This window comes from Vulpes lagopus, chromosome X, assembly GCF_018345385.1.
Source record: "Vulpes lagopus strain Blue_001 chromosome X, ASM1834538v1, whole genome shotgun sequence".
In the NCBI taxonomy this organism is placed as follows: domain Eukaryota; kingdom Metazoa; phylum Chordata; class Mammalia; order Carnivora; family Canidae; genus Vulpes; species Vulpes lagopus.
In genome coordinates this window covers 58,831,685-58,839,752 of record NC_054848.1, presented here as the reverse complement: position 1 = coordinate 58,839,752, position 8,068 = coordinate 58,831,685, and positions in this window count along the sequence as shown.

Below are 8,068 nucleotides of genomic sequence, written 5' to 3'. Positions count from 1 at the left end.
AAACTCTTGGTGAGACTAACCACAAACAGGAGGGACACCACAGCATGGAGAAGGGAAAGGAAGAGATCCCACACCAGGCAACACAAACATGGGGAAAATTACATTGGAAGATGATTTCTCATAACGTTTGTCTTTGAAAACTAGTGGGGCTTATCTTCATGAGTTTTTACGATCAGCAAGACTTAAATCCAGGTACTTTAAAAATCAGTGGGCTTAGCTCAGTATGAGCCAGAATGTGATAGGAAAATGAGTTCCTGCCCATAACAAGACAGTATAAGAAACAACACCACTGAGATATAACATAAAAGCAGCAGTTTTAAAAGCACCTGAAGTATATGGAAAAGAGATTTATTTATTAGTCTAAAAATGTGTGTAGGAGTGGCAGTAATCTTTAGGAGAGTTCTTAGAATAGAAGGCCTTCCAAATGCCATTTCCCACCCTCTGTTCTACCCCAGATACTCAGACCCTTGTGACAAACAGAACATACACTCCCCATGTAGCTTACTTATACCACATGCCCCTCCCTCAATTTTTCCTGTGAAATCATTCCATCTAACTTCTTCACTTATCAGGAATCCTTCCAAAGTTGCTCCTGGTATGTCTCATTCTGTAAACAGTACAAATGGCCACTGGCATCACTCCAAAATGACTTTTGCCAAAGGGAGAGAGGAGGATAATGACACACACTTCTTTGACTGTAGCCACAACATTTGGATAGAGACAAACATCTGATATGACTACAGTCCAGGTCCAGAAACAAGCCCATTAGGGTACAATGCAGGGAACGTGCTCTGCAGTTAAGGGTGACCACAGACTTGGAAAATCACCTCAGGCAGACAACTTGTGTGACCCATTTCCAAGCTGAAGGTGGCCCAAGACTGGACCCTTACAGACAGAGGCACAAATACTGCATATAATATTCAAAGGGAGCCATTGCAACTGACTGGGCTGAAAGCAAATAAAGCTCAACCACAAGAGTAGGATACACACAATACATATAGGAGATACCCTTGAAGCACCATGGTTTAAGGAACAGGGGACATTGCACTATAAGGCATTACAAGACCTCTTATTCATAAAACCATTACATTCATGATCAAGAAATATAGCTAACTTACCAAATACATATCAACAAACACAGAATTAATCAAAACGGGAGGGAGGGGCAAGATGGCGGAAGAGTAGGGTCCCCAAATCACCTGTCCCCAACAAATTACCTAGAAAACCTTCAAATCATCCTGAAAATCTATGAATTCGGCCTGAGATTTAAAGAGAGACCACCTGGAATGCTACAGTGAGAAGAGTTCGCGCCTCTATCAAGGTAGGAAGACGGGGAAAAAGAAATAAAGAAACAAAAGGCTTCCAAGGGGGAGGGGCCCCGCGAGGAGCCGGGCTGAGGCCGGGGCGAGTGTCCCCAGGACAGGAGAGCCCCGTCCCGGAGAAGCAGGAGCTGCACCAACCTTCCCGGGCGGAAAGGGGCACTCAGGGAGTTAGAGCAAGACCCAGGAGGGCGGGGATGCCCTCAGGCTCCCTGGGACACTAACAGACACCTGTGGTGCGCGCAGGAGAGTGCGCCGAGCTCCCTAAGGGCTGCAGCACACACGGCGGGACCCGGAGCAGCTCGGAGGGGCTCGGGCGGCGGCTCCGCGGAGGGGGCTGCGCGGCTCTGGGAGCAGCTCGGCGGCGGCGGCTCGGGCAGAGGAAGAAGCTCCGCGCGGAGGGGGCGGTGTGGCTCCGGGAGCAGTTCGGAGGGGCTCGGGCGCCGGCTTCGTGGAGGGGGCTGCGGGGCTCCGGGAGCAGCTCGGCGGCGGCGGCTCGGGTGGAGGAAGAAGCTCCGCGGAGAAGGCGGCACGGCTCCGGGAGCATCTCTCAGTGACTCGGCCGGCAGCTCCGCGGAGGGGGCTGCACCGCCGGGAGCGCGAATCCAACAGCGCAGGCTCCGGAGCACAGGGCGCTGGGACACAGCCCAGGATCCATCCTCCCCCGGGGACAGGCAGAGGCCGGGAGGGCCCAGGACAGCAAGGACGCTCCTGCCATGAGCTGAGCAGATCAGAGGCCCCGCCCGGGAGCCCCCAGGCCCTGCAGACAGAGAGCCCCGGAGTTACTGCGGGGGCCGAATCCAGGTTCCCAGAGCTGCCGCCCTGCCACTGTGGCTTCCTCGCGGGGCCTCCCGGGGTAAACAACCCCCACTGAGCCCTGCACCAGGCAGGGGCAGAGCAGCTCCCCCAAGTGCTAACACCTGAGAATCAGCACAGCAGGCCCCTCCCCCAGAAGACCAGCGACACGGACCAGTTCCAGAGGAAGTCAAGGGACTTAAAGTATACAGAATCGGAAGATACTCCCCCGTGTTTTTTTGTTTTTGTTTATTTGTTTTTGTTTTGTTTTGTGCTTTTTTTGTCTTTCTTCTTGATTTCTGATTGCTCCCCCCACCCCACCCCCTTTTTTTCTCCTTTCTTTCTTTTTCTTTCTCTTTTTCTTCTCTTTTCCCCCTTTTTTTCTTCTTTCTCTTTTTTCTTTTTCTCTTTTCTTTCCTTCTCTCTCTTTTTCTCCTTTTCCCAATACAACTTGTTTTTGGCCACTCTGCACTGAGCAAAATGACTAGAAGGAAAACCTCACCTCAAAAAAAGAAAAAAAGAATCAGAAACAGCCCTCTCTCCCACAGAGTTACAAAATCTGGATTACAATTCAATGTCAGAAAGCCAATTCAGAAGCACTATTATACAGCTACTGGTGGCTCTAGAAAAAACCATAAAGGACTCAAGAGACATCATGACTGCAGAATTTAGATCCAATCAGGCAGAAATTAAAAATCAATGAAATGAGATGCAATCCAAGCTAGAAGTCCTAACGACGAGGCTTAACGAGGTGGAAGAACTAGTGAGTGACATAGAAGACAAGTTGATGGAAAAGAGGGAAACAGGAAAAAAGAGGCAGGCAATTAAAAGACCATGAGGATAGATTAAGGGAAATAAATGACAGCCTGAGGAAGAAAAACCTACGTTTAATTGGGGTTCCCGAGGGCGCCGAAAAGGACAGAGGGCCAGAATATGTATTTGAACAAATCCTAGCTGAAAACTTTCCGAATCAGGGAAGGGAAACAGGCATTCAGATCCAGGAAATAGAGAGATCCCCCCCTAAAGTCAACAAAAACCGTTCAACACCTCGACATTTAATAGTGAAGCTTGCAAATTCCAAAATAAGAAGATCCTTAAAGCAGCAAGAGAAAAAAAGTCCCTGACTTTTATGGGGAGGGATATTAGGGTAATAGCAGACCTCTCCACAGAAACCTGGCAGGCCAGAAAGGGAAACAACAAATGTTGGAGAGGATGCAGAGAAAAGGGAACCCTCTTACACTGTTGGTGGGAATGTGAACTGGTGCAGCCACTCTGGAAAACTGTGTGGAGGTTCCTCAAAGAGTTAAAAATAGACCTGCCCTACGACCCAGCAATTGCACTGTTGGGGATTTACCCCAAAGATTCAGATGCAGTGAAACGCCGGGACACCTGCACCCCAATGTTTCTAGCAGCAATGGCCACAATAGCCAAACTGTGGAAGGAGCCTCGGTGTCCATCGAAAGATGAATGGATAAAGATGTGTTTTATGTATACAATGGAATATTACTCAGCCATTAGAAATGACAAATACCCACCATTTGCTTCAACGTGGATGGAACTGGAGGGTATTTTTTTTTTAATTAATTTTTATTGGTGTTCAATTTACCAACATACAGAAAAACACCCAGTGCTCACTGGAGGGTATTATGCTGAGTGAAATAAGTCAATCGGAGAAGGACAAACAGTGTATGTTCTCATTCATTTGGGGAATATAAATAATAGTGAAAGGGAATATAAAGGAAGGGAAAGAAATGTTGGGAAATATCAGGAAGGGAGACAGAACATAAAGACTCCTAACTCTGGGAAACGAACTAGGGGTGGTGGAAGGGGAGGAGGGCGGGGGGTGGAGTGGAATGTGTGACGGGCACTGAGGCGGACACTTGATGGGATGAGCACTGGGTGTTTTTCTGTATGTTGGTAAATTGAACACCAATAAAAATTAATTAAAAAAAGAATAAATCAAAACGAGGATACAGAACAATATGTCCTAAATGAACAAATAAGAAAATTACTGCAAAAGAGCTAAATGAAACATAAAGAGCAATATGCCTGATAAAGAATTCAAAGCAATAGTGATAAAGATACATACCGAACATGAGAAAAGTGGAGGATCTCAGTGAGAACTTCAACAGGGAGATAGAAGCTATTTTTAAAAATCAGACAGAAAAACTAAATAATTGAAATAAAAAATATACTAGAGGGAATCCATAGCAAACTAGAGATAGCAGAAAAATATATCATCAAGCTGGAAGACAGTGTAATTAAAAGCAACGAAATGAACAGTAAAGAGAAAAAAATAATAAATAATGAGAACAGTGTAAGAGAACCCAGTAACACTCTCAAGCATAATAACATTCACCTTATAGAGATCCCATAAATAGAAGAAAGAGAAAAAGGGGCAGAAATTTATTGAAGAAATAATAGCTGAAAATTTCTGTAATCTGGGAAGGAAACAGACTTTCAGATTCAAGAGGCACAGACAAAACCCAAACAAAACCAATCTAAGGAGGTTCATACCAAGACACATAACTAAACTAGCAAAAAGTAGTAACAGAGAATTTTAAGAGAATCAAGAGTAATGAAAGCAGATACATACAAGGGAAACAGCATAAAGTTATCAAGTGATTTTTCTGCAGAAACTCTGCATTGCAAAACAGGGCGGCATAATCAAAGCACTGAAGGAAAAAAAATACTCTATCCAGCAGTGCTATCATTCAGAATAGAAGGAAATATAGAGTTTCTAAGACAAACAAAAGGTAAAGGAATTTATCACCACTAAACCAGCATTACAAGAAACACTAAAGGGAACTCTTTGAGTGGAAGGCCAGAATCAGGAGTAAAAAACTAGAAAAGAAAAATTAAATTTACAGGTAAATTGAAACATAATAAAAGTAGTAGATTAATATTCATACAACCAATATGGATGTTAAAACACAAAAACAGTTAAATGGATCACATCTATAAAAATCAAGCTGGGTATTCACAAAATAAAAAGGTGTAAAGTATGACATTATACATATAAAGCATGAGGTTGGGAATAAAAGTTTAGTACTTTTAGAATGGTTTCAAAAGTAAATGACCATCAACTTAATATAGATGGCTATATGCATAGGTTGTTAATGAACCTAATGTTAACAAGAAATTGAAAATCTGGGGATGCCTAGGTGGCTCAGTAGTTGAGCATCTACCTTCAGCTTAGGGCGTGATCCTGGAGTTCTGGGATCAAGACCCACATTGGCTTCCTCCATGGAGCCTACTTCTCCCTCTGACTGTGTCTCTGTGTCTCTCATGAATAAATAAATAAAATTTTTAAAAAGAAGAAATTAAAAATCTGACATAGACATGTGAAAAATAATGAGAAGAAAACACAATCATATCATTAAAGAACGGTATAAAAATATAAGAAAACACAGTGAAGGAAGAAAGGGAAAAGACGAACTAAAAATACAACCATAAAAATAAGAAAAGAACAATAAGCATATTCCTACCAATAATTGAGTATAAATGGACTAAATGCTTCAATCAAAAGTGATAATGTGGCTAAATAAAAAAGGAACATCTATCTACAGGCTGCCTAGAAAATATTCATTCCAAGATGGTGAAAGAGTAGGGGTCCTCAGCTCACCTGGTCCCACCAACTTACCTAGATAATATACAAAACATCTTGAACACCTACAAATTCAACTTGAGATTTAAAGAGAGAACAGCCAGAATGCTACAGAGAGAAGGGTTTTTGCTTCTAGCAAGAATCATCCAGGGTGAAATTTACTTAGGTAGTGGTTGATATTCTTGACTCAGCCCACTCTTACAGCCACTCTGCACAGAGCAAAATGACTAGAAGGAAGAATTCACTACAAAAGAAAGAAGCAGAAACAGTACTCTATGCTACAGAGTTACAGAATATTGATAGCAATTCAATGTCAGAAAGCCAATTCAGAAGCACAATTATAGAGCTACTGGTGGCTCTGGAAAAAAGCATAAAGGATTCTAGAGACTCCATGACTGCAGAATTTAGATCTAATCAGGCCAAAATTAAAAATCAATTAAATGAGGTGCAATCCAAACTGGATGTTAATGAGGTGGAAGAAAGAGTGAGCAACATAGAAGACAAGTTGATGACAAGGAAGGAAGCTGAGGAAAAAAGAAAAACGAGAGACCATGAGGAAAGGTTAAGGGAAATAAAAGCCTCAGAAGGAAGAATCTACATATAATTGGGGTTCCAGAAAACTCTGAAAGGGTCAGAGGGCCAGAAAGCATATTTGAACAAATCATAACTGAGAATGTTCCTAATTTGGGGAGGGAAACAGGCATTCAGATCCAGGAGATAGAGAGGTCCCCCCCAAAAAACAATAAAAACCGTGCAACACCTCAATATTTAATAGTGAAACTTGAAAATTCTGAAGACAAAGAGAAAATCCTTAAAGCAGTGAGAGACAAGTGATTCTTAACTTATATGGGGAGAAATATCGAATTAACAGCAGATCTCTCCACAGAAACCTGGAAGGCCAGAAAGGGCTGGCAGGATATATTCAAGGTACATGCAGCCAAGAATACTTTATCCAGAAAGACTGTCATTCAGAATAGAAGGAGAGATAATGAGCTTCCAAGAGAAGCGGAAACTGAAAGAATATGTGACCACCAAACCAGCTCTGAAAGAAATATTACGAGAGACTCTGTAAAAGAAAGTGGATGCCCAAAGAAATAATCCACAAAAACGGGCACTGCATTGGTATTACGATGACCCTAAATTCATATCTTTCAATAGTTACTCTGAATGAAAATGGGCTAAATGAACCCATCGAAGGATTCAGGGTTTCAGACTGTATAAAAAAGGCAGGACCCATCTCTTTGCTGTCTACAAGAGACTCATTTGAGACCTAAGGAAACCTACAGCCTGAACATGAAAGGTTGGAGAACCACTTACTACTCAAATGGTCCTCCAAAGAAAGCAGGGGTAGCAATCCTCATATCAGATAAATTTAATTTATCCCATAGACTGTAGTAAGAGATGAAGAGGGATACTCTATCATACTTAAAGGGTCTATACAACAAAAAAACCTAACAATCATGAATATTCATACCCTGAATGTGGGAGCTGCCAAGTGTATCAATCAACTAATAACCAAAGTAAAGATATACTTAGATAATACTACACTAATACTAGGAGACTTCAACACTGTTATTTCTGCAAATGACAGATATTCTAAGTAGAACATCACTAAAGAAACAAGGGCCTTAAATGATACACTGGACCACATGGATTTCACAGATACATACAGAACTTTGCATCCGAACAAAAGTGAATACACATTCTTCCCAAGTGCACACGGAACTTTCTCCAGAATAGACCACATACTGGGTCACAAATCAGGTCTCAACAGATACCAAAAGACTGGGATTGTCCCCTGCATATTTTCAGATCACGATGCTTTGAAACTAGAACTCAATCACAAGAAGAAATTTGGAAGAAAGTCAAACACTTGGAGGTTAAAAACCATCCTATGAAAAGATGAATGGCTCAACCAGGAAATTAGAGAAGAATTAAAAAGATTCTTGGAAACTAATGAGGATGAGGATACAACCATTCAAAATCTTTGGGATACAGCAAAAGCAGTGTTAAGAGAGAAATACATCGCAATACAAGCATCTCTCAAAAAGATGAAAAAAAAAACCCAAATACACAAACTAACCCTGCACCTAAAGGAACTGGAGGTAGAACAGCAAATATAGCCTACACCTAGCCAAAGAAGAGAGTTAATATAGATTCGAGTAGAACTCAATGAAATAAAGATCAGAGGAACTGTAGAGAGATCAACAAAACCAGGAGTTGCTTCTTTGAAAGAATTAATAAGATAGATAAACCATTAGCCAGCCTTATTAAAAACAAAAGAGAAAAGACTCAATTTAATAAAGTCATGAATGAAAAAGGAGAGACCACAACCAAAACCGAGGAA